The sequence below is a fragment of the Dermochelys coriacea genome, chromosome 20, assembly GCF_009764565.3.
Source record: "Dermochelys coriacea isolate rDerCor1 chromosome 20, rDerCor1.pri.v4, whole genome shotgun sequence".
NCBI classification, from domain to species: domain Eukaryota; kingdom Metazoa; phylum Chordata; order Testudines; family Dermochelyidae; genus Dermochelys; species Dermochelys coriacea.
Window position 1 is genome coordinate 9,625,762 of NC_050087.2, and position 15,470 is coordinate 9,641,231.

The 15,470-nt window shown below is 43.9% G+C and overlaps 1 protein-coding gene across 7 annotated transcripts in view; it reads right to left on the reverse strand.

The window, feature by feature from the left end:
* Positions 1 to 13,272, reverse strand: part of EVI5L (ecotropic viral integration site 5 like) — a 93,862-nt gene extending 80,590 nt beyond the window's left edge. For 4 of the 7 annotated variants that reach the window (XR_006278376.1, XM_043506765.1, XM_043506767.1 and 1 more), the window contains exon 1: positions 12,914 to 13,128. The gene's annotated coding sequence lies outside the window, so the exon portion shown is untranslated. Of the gene's footprint in view, positions 1 to 12,913; positions 13,153 to 13,179 lie in introns of those variants that run through there. The other 3 variants (XM_043506766.1, XM_038378517.2, XM_038378515.2) reach the window with 2 other exon arrangements.
* Positions 13,273 to 15,470: the final 2,198 nt, after the last annotated feature.

The following is a 15,470-nucleotide window of genomic DNA, read 5'->3' on the forward strand; positions in this document are numbered from 1 at the left end:
TGCACCCACTGTTTGCAGTCTGTCACAATAAGGGAGCTTTTAGGGCGAGTTGAAAGGACCACATCTCTAGCAACAAACTGCCCCTTTATATAGGTTTAATTTTATGCCATTTAAAAAACAATTTAAATAAACTGATGCAAAAGTCACAATTAAATTTAAGTCAGTTTAAAGGCTTGTTGACATAAGGAGTTATTCTGAAATATCTATTCCTGATTAACTCCATGTGTGGACACCCTTATTCTGGAATAGGAGTGCCTGATTCAGAATTAGTTTCTCTGAATTGGATTAAGTTAATTTGGAATCAGGGAGTTTTAATCCAGAGTAACAGTATCCACACATGGAGTTAACCAGGAATAGTGAATCTGCTTTACATTCTCACCCTATTTTATTCTAGATTATCTTTCATAAATAGATAAATCCGGAGATTTAAGAGCATCAACTCTTGATGGCACTGGTTTAACTAAATCAGTTTTTAAAAAAATCATACCTATAGCTAAACTGGTGCAACTTCAAATATGGACAATGTTTTAGCACCCTGGTAGGACATGGACTCAGAGAGGATAGCATCTCTACTGGTGGACCTAAAGCACAATGGGTTTTTCATCGATGGCTTACACCCAAATACTAACCAGGCCCGACTCCCATTATTTGCAAGATCTGACAAGATCACAGCCCAAATTCGTGTATGGCTGCAGACTATACTATCTATTTTAGGTACTTAGATGGCTCCCATTACCATAACATCTGAGTGCCCCTCAACAGTTAGCATATTTATCCTCACAACACTTCTGTGATGTAGAATAGTGTTTGCAAGCCAATTTGAATTACGTTTTTCAAGACAGAGGGAAGTTGCATGCAGCTAGTTTATATTCACCCATAGCATCCCTTCCATCTATGGATTTTGTAAATTTAACATTTTAAAAACCTCAGTCAAGTTTCTCAGAGACGATTTGTTGGATGATGACAGACATAAGAGCAGCCTTAGCTATGAATTAATTTTATTGGTTGGTGTCAGCCTTCAGGTTACTAAAATGTGGTTTAGTTTATGTATTAATACAATATTTTACAGAGGAATTCCTCCCAGGGAGGGCAAGACTAGAGTGATTGAGACAGAGCAGTCCAGAGTCTACTTTGTGCATCACAATGTTGAATAATATTAAAGTAGTTCTGTATTAAAATCACAAATGAGTTTGATTCCCCATAGTTTAAATTCCAGGGTATTACTAATTAAGAGGTCTCTTGGTTTTTGGTACTGTTTCTCTCCCTCTGTGTGAAACTTGCAAGCTGCTAATTGTGTTACTACATTCTAAGACAGAGTCTGTTCTCAAAGCAATTCTTTGTAATGACAACTACTCACACAGAGAGAGACTCAAAGCAATACTCTGTAATAAGAGAGACAGCACCCAGAGACTCCCCGCCCTTTTGTTGTATTCATCTCGCTTTGTTAACAACTGTGATTAAAATAGAGATAGAGGATGTATGTGGATGGATGCTTGGTATGGATAATAACTGAATGATCAGGGAGGTGCCAGCCTAAGAATCCAGTGTCCATCGGCTGAAGGAGTCGTCAAGTGGAAATAACCAGAGGACCTCCGGAGGGCAGACTGGAATCCACCCAACAGCCTCAAGAATGGGAGAACCAAAGAACAAGATAACATCTGGCAGCACAGAACCGTCAGGAATGTGCTAACAGCATGATGAAGCAATTCCCATAGACTGGCATAGGAAGAAATTCCTATAAAAATGGACTCTAGAAAGTGAGAACTTTGGGGTCCGAATCTGCAAACCAACTTTCAGGAGCATCAGATGAGCATCTGACAAGGCCCTGCTCCCTCCTCATGTCCAGGCCACCTGGCCAGTGGCTTGGCACGAGCAACTTTAAGGCTGGTAACTATGATAACCTTGCAGAACCTGTGTGTGTGTGTGTGTGTGTGTGTGTGTGTGAATAAATATGAGATTGAATGGAATGTTATAGATATAACTGCTTACTATGATTCTTTCTCTATTCACAATAAATGTGGTATTTTGCCTTTTCCCCTTTAATAAGATGCTGCTGGTTTTTATTTTATTGGTATAACAACAAACATTAGTAGCATGCAGAAGGATATTTCCTCATGCATGCATACCGTTTCTTAAGTTTGATCTCAAGCTGGCAGAGCACTGCACTTTCCAGGGACACAAACAAGGGTCATCTATCCCTTCAACCTGGACCCACTGCTCATGTATATTTTTAAATCCTCTGTGCTGCTGTTCTTATTCTAACAAGCTGGCATCAATGTCTCCCGAGTTAACCACTGAGGGCATCCCACACAGGAACCAAGTAAGGTGCTTTGACCACAAAGTGATTGACAGAGGTTTCCAAAGCTGCTCCAATAAGTCTCCCTCACATAAAATCTAAGAGTACACTCCACATGTAGTCAACTAAGTGGCCTTTCCTCATGGCATACAGAGTGTGGGGTTGGGATGGTTGGAAGGCAGGTGTGTCCACAAGTCAAAGTGGTCTGCTGAATGAAAGAGTTGGAGGACCCGTGTACTAGTCACCACTGGGATAGATGGGGGGAGATCAGAGAACAAGGCTCTGACAGACAAATGTACCTCTCTCTGACCACTTCTAACAGTCAAGTCTTTGGTAGCCCTGCCATTACAATTCCCCTGTCACTTCCTACACTTTTAGGAGAAGAATACTCCTGTATCAACACTTTGTGCATCCTGTACCTATCTTAAATTTATGGCAAAAGGTAGTTGCTGAAACAGGCATTGAAAACCACACATGAAGATCCGAAATGTTACACTCGGACAGAACTGCATAAGGAATGCTAGAGGGTCTCATTCTGCCCTTCCCTAACCTGCAATTTGTCTACCTCTGCCCAATTAGCAGGGTGACCATATATCCCATTTTGGCTGGGACAAACCATTTTTAAGCCCTATTCTGGCTGTCCCAATTTTTTTTGGCAAAACTTGGCATTTATCTTGTTTGCTCTTGCCAACTGATCATCAGTTTTGCCAAAAAAGTGGGGTGCGGCCTCTAGTGGGGTGCAGAGGAATGTGTGGGGGTTGGGGGAGAAGAGTGACAACACCAGCCCCTTGCAGGAGGGAGGGCTCAGGAGAGCACCTTAGGCTGGGCTGGCCCTGCACGAGCGGGTGGCAGGGAGTCTTGGGCCAGCCCCAGGCACGTGGGGAGAGAAGGTCTCAGGCTGGTCCTGCACGGGGAAGCATGGGGATGGGGGGGGAGGGGGGAGAGGAGGGGAGGAGCCCTTAGGCCAGCCTGTGGTTTGTCCTGTTTTCCCTTTGGGAAAATATGGTCACCCTATCAATTAGGGTGAAGAGAGTCTGGCATACTGAGCTCAACTTGAGAAGACCAATAGAGTATACCAATACCTCAGGAAAGAAAGACATCACAATACTGAAAAGTTTTAGTAAGTACTTAGTAAGTGGGTTCATAATAGAACTTGGAGTACAAGGCAACAAAGGTGCCCAATATATTGTTCTCATACTGGGGATAAAGCACTGAAACAAGAACAAGGAGGCTGGTATATTACACTGAAGCATCAGGTCTGTAGCACTGAGATACACCTAAAACAGTGGCAGATCCTGGCAGGCAGAGGGACCCAAGCATCAATTTCTGCTGAGCACAAACACTCAACAAAAAACAACCCCCCACACACACACATACATCCATCTGATTTGCACATGTTCTGTGCAGCCACAGCTTCCATGGAATTCAGTGAAAGCTGCAGGTGCTCAGTGCTTCTGAAAATCAGGTAACAAGGCTTTTAGCTTGCATTTATTGCAGAGAACCTTCCAAAGTGAACCCATACAGGGCTGTTTCCCTGAGACTATAGGCAGAGATTTGGTACCTCTCTCGCTGCCCATTGCTTTCCAAACAAGTGAAATTAACAAGATTCATCCTAGTTTCACCACAGTTGTTCTAGGCAGCCAGGAAACTGACAAGAATATCAAGTTAAAACTTAGGCTGCTGTAGCTGCAAGCAGTGATACTATTTGTGACAGACAACCATCCCCCTTCCCCCCCCCCAACCCAACACTACAGAGGCTGGAGGAAGGATAGGATAGGAGACGCCCCTCCCCTCCCCCCCCGTATTTAGGAGGCTTTGGAGTGGGGATGGAAGGGGAAAGAGTTCATCTCTTCCAGTATCTTGGGATCTGTGCAGAGAGGAGAAAGCAAGAGGCTTCAAAAACTGGTATATCTATCATCCAAGGGCAATGAAAAATAAAGATGTATAAAAATAAATAAAAAGAGTTGGAGGGGGGTCACTTTGGAAGGAACTCCCCTCCAGTAGCTGGAAGTGGTGGAGTAGAGCTTCTCAGTAAGACATTGATTCTGGATTTAACTGGTGCCTCCATCTTTTGCAACAACCTCTGTCCAGTAATGCATAGTCCTCTAGAAATCCATCATGCCTTGTCTTAGTTATGATAATAGGGCTGATCAATCAGTGTGATAAATGATTATGCTGGCTTCTACTATTTTTATAGTTATTTGTCAGCTGCAAACATGTAACATGTGCTTCAATTTCTCCCCCATTCCCTTAATACAGGAAGGGTATGACATGTTTTATAAATCTCAGCCTCATTTATTTGCTGACACCAGCAGGGCATTACTGTAAAATTACAACTATTATCCACAGACTGGAAGCACCATGTCTGCAAAATGCAGCAAAATTAATTTTACCACCGTGAACAATGCAGCTAGCTCTGCCTGTTTTAACAGACCCAGACACTTTTAAAATGGAACATTTTCTAGTGCCTATTAATAAGTGATCCCTTATGCTTCTTGGATTAATTGAGCATTATTTCACTCCCAGCTCTTCTGAGCATCCCTGTTACAACAGGCAACTGGCAGCTATGTGCAGGTTTGGATCCAAGGAAAAGGCACTGACAAGGTACGCTGTAGCAATCAGTGCCACAATCCTGCTTCTCATTCTTAGATCTACAAAGATTTCACTGCAAACACGCTTGCCGGGTATGATGTATTTGATCACCTCTTCCCTGTCACTATGCAAAAATGCCTGTGCCATTGTACATTTCTCAGTCTTCTTCCGGGGAGGAGCTCAAGAAGCAAATCTGGTTTAACAGCTCCTAACAACAATGGAAATTATACACGATACCAAAAACTCTTCATAAAATTGTACCAATTCATGTTTGTAATCAAACACCTCTTTCATGTTTCCATATGAATTCTGAATAATCATGATCACTACACAATTCACTGCTATAAAAATGGGCATTATGCAAGAGTATGATTAGCTGGATCGATTATCTGATCGATTATAACCAGCTACATGCTGTGCTAGAAATCAGAGGTCAGGACTCACTAGCTAATTGTTTATAACATTAATAAAGTATGTTTTGTTACAAGTAACAACCCTTTGAGAAGGACAGGTATAAGCAGACACCTGCACTGCTCAAGAGGTGTGGTTGAAAAGGCTTCACCTTCAGCCTTACAGGATAGTATAAGGTCATAAGAAAACAGGAACACATGACAAAGGCAACCTGAAAACCAAATCAATCATGACATTTCAAAAGCTACAGGGCTACATTGGGAATGACACTGAGCTTGCAGGGCCCTAATTTGATTCCTGGCACAAGAGGGTGCCTATTGCTAGTAAGGGCAACCTGCAGTAACTACCAGTGGACAAAACAGTAACAGAAATGTTATAAACAGCTCTGAGATGAGAGGAAAAAAAACCCAAACCATCCTGAGAAACAGGGTTTTGGAAGACAAGATATTTTTAGTAATTAACATTCCTTATTTAGCTGCATCAAGTTTAATTCAATCTTAATGCAAACCAGATGCCATCAGAATAGGAATAAGTGACTGCCTATTGTGAAAGATGCTTACTTAGGTCTACTTCAAGAAGGATTAAGCTGTGCTATAATTTTAAGTTGTCAGAAAACTGACTATCCTAGTAGGAAGCAGCATTTCATACAGCATCTAATCCTTCATCAGAAGGAAAGTGAGCACATTAAACACACTAAAAACCTGGAACAGCCAGACAAAGTGTATGAGACAGACAACACCTGATAATAACTTAAAGTTATTTCAGTTTGGAATATTGTGTTCATGTGCTGTTAGGTTAATAGTTCTGAAGTTCAGCAAAGTTTAACCAAAACATTTCAAGTCTAAAGGGCATAGCTACTTGGCCCTAGGAGGAAGATGGGAATTAAATTGTTAACAGAAGTGGCTGCATTATAAGGAACTGGTTAGTGAGTAGCTTTTTTTTTTTTTTTAAAAAAAAAAAAAAAAGGAAAAAACCCCAAGACCTAGATTAAGGTTAAGCAATTCTGCTTCCAACTCCATGATCTGCTTCCAACTGACACTAGTCTTGCCCCGTTGCACAGTTAAAATTTTCTGTGAATTATTAAATCTATGATCAAAAATAATTTAAGAAGTGCCATATTGAAGACTTCACAGACCTCTCTGTGAAGTCTTCAATATCATTTACAGTGAAAAGATCACTTCACTACATCTGTGGTTCTGTGATGCCTAAGAAATAATAGTCTTGAAGTAAACTTTCATAGATTCAGCCAGCCTATAAGTTCTTCCTCAAATTTTCTTGAGCAGATCTTATTTTTATATCGATAGGGAACAAAACACACATTTTCAGAAGCAAGTATCACCTATACTAGAAATGAAATTTTAAACACACATCCTCCTTGCTCTTATTAATATCACCAGCAGAAACCTTAAGGAATGTCCCAAATTTTGCTTCATTCTGAAACAAAACCAAGGTTCTATTTTAAAATCATTAACGTTTTTTAGAAGGGACAAACATTTAGCAGCTTTGCAAAAAGCAATTGGAAGCAAAAAACAGCATTATCCTTAACATAAGACATAGCCATGTTTTATTTTACACACACACACACACACACACACACACACACACACCCTTCTGATAACATGCTTAAAATTCACTGTAATGCTTAGAGTTCTACAGTGGAGTAATGACATCTACTAAAAACATGAGTCCAGTGGACTAGTATACAGCTGCCAAGATACAGTATTTATCATATAGACTTTTTCCATCTTTTGCATAAAAGAAATTTCCCTCTAATTTTCCACTATGGGACAGGCAAGGACATCAGAACTCTATAGCTTGGGGTATGCCAAGATTAAAAGGTTACTGGTTTATTCATACCAATACATTTAACCATTAGGAGCTAATCACCCACAATTGCAGGAGTTAACTCAGTACCTGGTTGAGTTATCACATGTTCAGGCAAGGTGAAGGATAAGAAGGAAATTAATATAATAAACCCTTCATTTTAGTAGGACTGTCCAATCCACATATCTAACATTGCCACAAGTGCTCAAAGATTAAAAAAATCACTTTGTTCTTCCTAGCTCTGAAGTTTACAGGGTCTTAATTTAGCAGCTCTACATCATCCAAGATGTAGGCTCCTCTAGGTCACTGGTTCAAATCCATTTCTGATGGTAGTAACAAAAAGTAATGGCTATCTGAAGGCTGTTTAGGGGATTATATGAAATGAGCTGGGGATACGTACTGTTCTCAGCAGCCTCGTGTTGTATCAAGTCACTATCACATTTGATGCTATGTAACAGGTTTGTAGGAAGTTTCAGAGAGGCTAGGGCTGAACGGACAGACACAAATTGAACACCTAGAGCTACCTCCAGGGCAGAGGTGAGGTACATTGGTACAGGCAAAATGTGGGAAAGATTATCCTTTTATTGTCCTGGGGATAGACAGAGGACTGTAGTCTCAAAGACATTTTCAAATCTGGCATCGTCCATGGTAGTCAGTTCACTTTAAAAAATTCAGGGGGCTAACTTGTAGAGACCGGTCACTCCAGCTACCAGCAGAACACTAATGAGTCCCCATTATTGGTTCCCCCCCACATCCCATGTGAGAGAGCAGGGCCTGTTATGTATACAGGGACAGGAGTGCAAAAGCTCGCCCTCACTATCCTACTAGCATAGTTTTGCAAAAAACAAATCAGTTACAAAAGAAACTAATGTTCATTCGTTGGCTGGCTCCAGCCTATTCGCTACTCCAGCCAGGGGTTACAATGCGGGGGGCTTGAGGGTGGTGGGAGTTTTAGAAGTGCCATGGGATTCAGACAGGTGGTATGAGGACTCGTGATATTCTCATTTGGGGGTGTGAATCTGGTTTCTGACCCAGTGGAAAGACAACTCATGTTTGTCATTCACTAGAGTTATTCCACTTTTTAAATGAGCCTCAAAACAATATCTAAACAATGGGCAATCTTAAATGCTATATTAAAATCTATATTTCTGCAGAGGGGTACGATGGCAGCCCTATGTCTGAGTTTTCTTGCTTTTATTAGTTTAACGGAGACTGTATCCAGTGTTAAACTACTCATGCAAGAATGCTGATATCAGACACAGAAGCAGCTCTAGTAATATGACTAAATGTTAGCATTATGACTATGTTAGACTTTCCACGCAAAAATTCAGTGACCTCTATAGTGCAAGAATCTTCTTCACTTCAGTGGGAGTTCTGAGTAACAACATGCCAAAAAGTATAGGGGAAAAAAAAAATCAGAATGCACAATCAGTGTCATCATTCAAAGCCTTACCATACCACAGGAGCCTTGCAAGGTGCTACAATACCACATTTCAGGCACAGTAGAATTATATAGCTAGGACAGCTACTCTGATGGCATAATCCCTATTAATCAAATTGCCATCAATGCCCCCAAACCTCACAAGTTGTAGGAGGTCTTAGAGGACTGAGTGAGCAACAGGTCTTGAACTCTAAAGCCCAAAGGTTTTCTCTTCAGGGCAGCTGCAAGATGCATTGGTGCGAAAAGCATGTGGTGAAACTAAATTGAATTGGTGCTATAAAAACCTGTCCTTTAAGACAACCACCTAAGTAGCCAATGAACAGTCTACCACCTAACACACTGATTCAAAAAAGTCTTTCCTTCCCAATTTCATTCTACCCGATGCATTTTCAACACAGATCATCAGTCTTTGTATGTATGCAAAGATCTCATTGTGCGAAGCATCTCACAAGTATAGGCAATCCAATTTCAATAACTTTCCTGGCATGACGAATCATAAAAGTGTTGCTAGAGTCAATATATCTGGACTCCAGATATAGGTCAGTTTAAAAAGAACACCTTTAAATATACATTTTATAACATTAGAATGATGTAATGTTGCTAGTATGCTTCAGAAAAACTTCAAGGTCATAAGGAACCCTTAGTTCTCTGCCTTTGGCTGCCAGTATTTACCAAAGAATCTATTACTCCCAAGCACACCTATAAAGTCCCATTGAGATCAATGTCACAGGCAACCCAGGACTTTAAAGCAATATTTACTTTTACATTTAGTAATAAAAAGCCAGTGTCAAGTCTGTTAGGTCTGAAATTGGATTGACTAATGGTTCTGGATCTTGCATGATGAACCCACACATGTACGTCACATCTCCTCTTCTAAGAGCCATAGCAAGCCACTAGGGCCCTATAATTGCAAAGAATCTTGCACTCTAATGTGGACAGCAGAGAAGGGCGGATGGTAAAACTCATGCCTACAAGCCAGAGCAAGTTCAATGCTCTAGGATTTTTTGAAGTCGGCTACTCAACAGAGAAACTGGGTTTCATTCCAACTTGTGGCTCTTCTTTTGGATGGTAATGAAAGTATTGGAGAACACTGGCTATTTCCCCACCTACTCCCAAATTAAATTTTTGTAGATTGACATGTTCAAAGGCACTTCAGGGTTTTAGGCAACCGAATCCTTGTCAGTGGGAATTGGGTACCAAGCTTCTTTAGCTTCCTTTGCAAATCCGAAACTTAAATGTTATTGGGTTTTTCTGGAGGGTCAGGGATGTTTTTTGATACATGAAATTTTCAGTACACTTTTCTAAAGTTTCCTAAAACAAAAATGTTGCCATAGGAGGAATTCACAAATGGACATACAAGATTCAACTACTAAGCAGAAAAATAATTTTGTTTCAAATATCAAGTTATTTTTCCATTGGAGATCCCAACTGCAAAATCAGGTCCATTGATAATTTACAATAGGCAAGGTCTTTGTCAACAGCATGTATGTCATGCATTAGATTGATGGGACTTCAATCTTGGCCGTTATACTTCTTGATACTTAGAGTGTATTAATGTGAAAGAAATAAAGCATGGTTAAGAGAAACTCCACAACCAAAATTTTCCCTCTTCTGCTCACTAGTTCAGGAAGGATATCTGGAAGCATTAACTGATCCTGGAAACCTTGATACCAGTTGACCAAAAAAAGTCATATTGTTCAAATGATCTTTTCTTTCCACTTCAATTTTGACATGATTTCAGCAGCCGACATCTCATAATCTCCAATGTCAGCGGTTCACTATTATACTACTTGAAGGCTGAGACACCAAGCTACTTCCAAATGGTAAATGGCACCAGTTTCTAACTGTTAAGGCCCCATCTATTTTACAGAAGTTAGTACTCATTTTTCTGGCAGTTTTACTACATCAGCTAATCTTGCTGGAGGTGTCTGTATTATGGAAAAGATACCTTAGGCCTTGTCTACAAGAACAATTAGTTTGCAGCAAGCTGAAATGGCATGCTAGTGGCCTAAAGCACTCTAACCAACTACTAACAAGCATCAGCAGGATGTACGCTGACAGACTGTGGCAGGCTAGCGTGGGACAGATTCATATCCCACTTTACCACAAACAAATTGTTTGTGTAGACAAGCTCTTAGTGTAAATAGCCTGCCAGCTGCCAACACCATTTTATGCATTCTGTTCACAAGACCTGCCCACAGCAAGTCTGAGCAATAGTTTGCAAAGCCATGCTGGCAGCGGAAGGTTGTCTACACTAGGGCGTTCAACATTATTAGCACTGATGGAGATGAACTTCCAATGCCATAGCCAAAGTTCAGAGCGTGCATTTATGAAAGGGTGGTAAAACTACTTAAAGCTCCATCTACCCAAATGCTTCTGTCACTGCTGAAAAATGGATACCAGTTTTCCAAGTGCAGATGCACCCTAGTTGTTCCCGAGACAGTGGCTGCTAAAATCCTATCTAAAGTCAACTGGAGAACGACAACACGGGATGGTGATCAAAATAATTTGATTTTTTAAAAGGTGCCAATAAGTTGCAAATTGGGCTGACAACAAATGATTTATATCCTTGAAAAGTTTTCCATTGGTACCTAGTCTAGTGATGTGCAAGATCTCAGATTAGCAGTGCTTTCTTTGCATTGATCCAGGACTGACTAAAGCAAGTCCCATGGACACCAAAAATCAACCTAATTTTCATTCCCTGCAAGCAACCTACTAAGCAGTTAACATACATCTGGGCCATTTTGAGGCATTTGCTTTCAGAAATACTCTACAAGCAAATCAGTCACAGCAGAGAGCCTCCTCTTCGTAATTTAGCCATTTTGGGCATACTGAATAGGCAAGAATTAAACCCGAAGATTTGAGCATTTAACACCATTTTGGCAATCTTTCACTCGAAGGCAGTCAGTTGGCAGTGTATTTTTTAAAAGTTATATCAAGAGGAACAAGCTGTATCCAAGGTTTCTACCCCAGTTACTAAACCCCACTAAAAATGAACACAATCGGCACAATAACAAACCTTCAGCTATAGCACAATTCAGTGGATGCTGCCATTACACCTGCCAAGTGGTATCCAGTTAGACCAGAGGTTCTCAACTTTTTTTTTCTTTAGCCCCCTCTCCCAACTATAAAGACACCATGGCCCACTTGTGCCATAATAACTGATTTTTCTGCATATAAAAGCCAGGGATGGTGTTAGGGGGTAGCAGGCAGGACAGTTGCCTGGGGCCCCATACCACAAGGGTTCCCACAAAGCCACATTGCTCAGGCTTCAGCCCCACGCAGTGGGGCTTTGGTGTTCTGTCCTCTGTCCCAGCAAGTCTAATGCTGACCCTGCTTGGAGGCCCCCCTGAAACCTGCTCGAGGCACCCTAGGGGGCCCTGGACCCTTGGTTAAGAACTACTGAGTTAGACCTTGAGACAACTCCTCATGTCTGTGCTGGGTTCAGCAAAGCCATCAATTAAGGGATTTTGGATACTGGCCTAACAGCTGCCCAAAAAAGGAGCAAGAGCTAGAACTGGGGAGTGAATATCTCAGTTTCAGCAGCAGATACCATTTCGGCAAAGGGAGGGCTCCTTCTAGAACAGACCAAGTCACCCTGGCCTAGATTTCACATTTTTTTAACCCAGAAGAAGATGGTAGCTGCTGGGATTGGGACACAGAGACGGATGAAAAGCTCCCATCACAGAGACACAGCTTCAGTGGCCAGGAGCTAGTGCTGTGCCAGTGTGTGCTGAAGGCAGATGTGCCAGCTTCTACCATCTTTTCCCTGGAAAAAGAGGGGATCTGGCACTCTCCCTTCCCTTTGCCCATCTCATAGGGATATGAGGGGCTGTGGGGTGGGGGTAACACTGCACTTGAGGGAATAGGGCATATGTGAAATCCTCCTGGCGGCTGGGGGAAAAGGAGGGCACTAGGGGAACAGGGAGTATCCATGTCTCTGGGCAAGTGACCAGGCACTCCCTAGAGGGGAGGGGGGGTTACAGATGCCACTCACCTAGCTGGGAGAGGAGGGGGAACCCAAGGCAGGAGGGGTTTGGTTTGGGGGTCAGGGTGAATCACTCCTATCCCAGGGCAGACTGGGCGAAGGAACAGTTGATTGGGAGGGGGCTCGCCTTGGCTGGGGGTGGCAGGTGGAGTCTGGGAGCAGACACCCCCCTCTATCTTTCTGACTGAGATTCAGGGGGGAGGGTGGCTGCACCCATCCAGGCTAGAGCGGGGAGCAGGCACCCCGCCGGGGAGGGTGGGGCCCCCCCGCACACACGGGGATCATGGTGTCTGGATGGGGGAAGGGCGCTGGGAACCAGCCGTCCCCGGACTGGGGGGAGGCCCCCAGCTGCTCCTCCTACCTGTGCGGCGCTGCCATAGCGGCTCCCCAGCCTCCTCCTCAGGGGGGCGGGGGACCGAACCCCGCGGGCCCTGCCTCCTCTCCCCAAGTCACCGCATGAACGGGGGCGGGGGCGGGGGCGCCAGGCTCCACAGCTGCCATGGAACCGCCACCTCCCCCGCCGGCGGCCCGGACCAGGCGGCCAGACTGACTGACAGGAAAGCAACTCCGCCCTCCGCCCCGCTGACCATTCCCCCCCCCGAGACGGTACACTCAGAGCCCGCCTACCGCGCCACATCCTCCAATCGGAGCTCAGAGCTAGCAACCGACCCGTATCCGCACCCTCCAGCAGGCGGAGAGGGAATGAACTGCGGTTCCGAGAGGAGAAGGGTGGAGTGGGGGCGGGGATATAAGCCACGCCTATTAAACGATTAACCAATAGCCACCGAGAATAGTTAATGGACAAGACTTCCCACCTACTACGTTGAAAAAGACGCTGAGTGGCAGCATACAGGGGGCAGGACTCTCCTTCTCCAGAGACCAATAGGAATCGCAAGAGGTATTGATAGACAGGTCTCTTCACCTATCAAGTGCAGAAAAGCTTTGGGGTGACATGCTTTGTGATGGGTTTCAGAGTAGCAGCCGTGTTGCATCCGATGAAGTGAGCTGTAGCTCACGAAAGCTTATGCTCTAATAAATTTGTTACTCTCTAAGGTGCCACGGGTACTCCTTTTCTTTATGCTTTGTGATGGAAGACAATAATCCCCACCTCTTGCTCCCAGGGCCAATAGGTTAGCAGTCTGTCTTTGATTGACAGGTAACTAAACTGATCAGTTACAGGAAGGTTTCGCAGCGGCAGCTCGGCAAACCAATGGATTGTGAGGAGCGAGCTGTCCAGGTCTGTTGCTGCCCTCTGAGCTGGAGAAGAGTTCTAATTGGTAGAGAGCAGGAGACGGACAAGGGTCTCAACCTATGGGGCGTCGAGTAGCTGGAGTCGCGTTATTAAAGGGAATTTTGCCTCGCCTTACTTACCTTTCACCAGGCGGAGCCAAGCGCAGGAAGTGGGGGGAGAGGCGGGAGGAGAAACGTTAAGGGAGGGGTCCATGAGGGGCTGGTAGGGGGTTCCCAGGGATCTTGGGGAGGGGCTCTGAGCGGTGGCAGGGGATTAGGGAGCATTGGGAGAGGGGGGTCTTGTGGGGTTGCCAGGGGGTTCCCAGGGAGCTTTGGTGGAGGGGGCCCTGAGGGGTGGCCGGGGTTAGGGAGCATTGTGGGAGGGGCCCCGAGGGGTTGGCAGGGGGTTCCCAGAGAGCATGGGGGATCCCCAAGGAGCCCATAGGGGATTGGATCAGGAGTGTCGGGCCCCCGAGCATTTCCTCAGCCCTTTCTCTCCTGACACAACCTTATTTCTGCCCTTTAACTAGCAACAGTTGGTCAGTTGTGAAGCATGCTATGTATGAGCTTAAATTGCACCCCGTTCCATTGCCCTGAAACTTCACAGTCCCTTAGCCCCATCCCTGGCCCCCTCTTGGCTCATTATGTCTCAGCCCATCAGCAGAACATGTCCCCAGAGGAATGGTGCAATGTAGAGCACACTAAGATTCTGCTGCGCTGGATGAATGGACAGGACTCCTGATTTTGTGTGGAGGTGGACACAGAGACAGTGACACTGATAGCATGGCTGAAAGCCAGGTAACATTGCAAAATTAGAGGGAAAAAAGTGTGATGTGACCAAGGCAATAGAGTGTGATACAGGAGACCTGGATTCACTTCCTGGCTTTGCCACCGTCTTCTTCTGTCACTTTGAACAAGTGTCTTATTTCTTCACATGGCTCAATTGCTCATCTGAAACTTTGGGATGATCGTGTTACTTCTGTAGCTCCCCAAAGTGTTGTGATACTTATCACAGTGTTACAGATGGACAATTAAGACACAGGGAGAATAAGTAAAACTGGGTACTCTGATTTCACACGTGATGAACGATGGAATTTTGTTTTTTTTTTTTAATGATTCCTATGTGTGCCTTTATTTCCTTTTATGCTTTGCATTGCTGTGCATGGGATATGTAAAGGGTTAAAAGCTGCTCTTAGGGCAAAGGAAGAGACATGAGGCATTTGTGTAACTGTCGGGGTTGGTATGAATGGGTTGTTAAAGGACTGGTTGAAACCAACCCCATCAATGGAGAATCCAGAAAGACAGTGGGAAAGGGAACGCCAAGGACTGAACAGCAGATACCTATCCCTGGGAAACTCCTGCAAGCAGAACATGTGAACTCATCATGGGTCTGCAGGAGGAACACAACGGAACAAGATACGACAGGAGGACAGTATAAGAGCTGGCCTTTGGGAGAAATATGGCAGCTCTCACCTAGGACTGAAAGAGAAAGAGAGGCAAAGGAACAGAGAGATAGATAGAGAGAAAACCAAGATGGTTCCTTCAGTAGCAGTACTCAAGAGAGCACTGGCTTGGCCAGTATGAACTGTGTCTTAATCTTTGCTTTTTTTGCTAACCTAAGTACTTTTCCATGCTGTGTTCCAGCTAACTAATAAACTTTATTCTGTTTTGAAAAGGCTGCCTAGTGT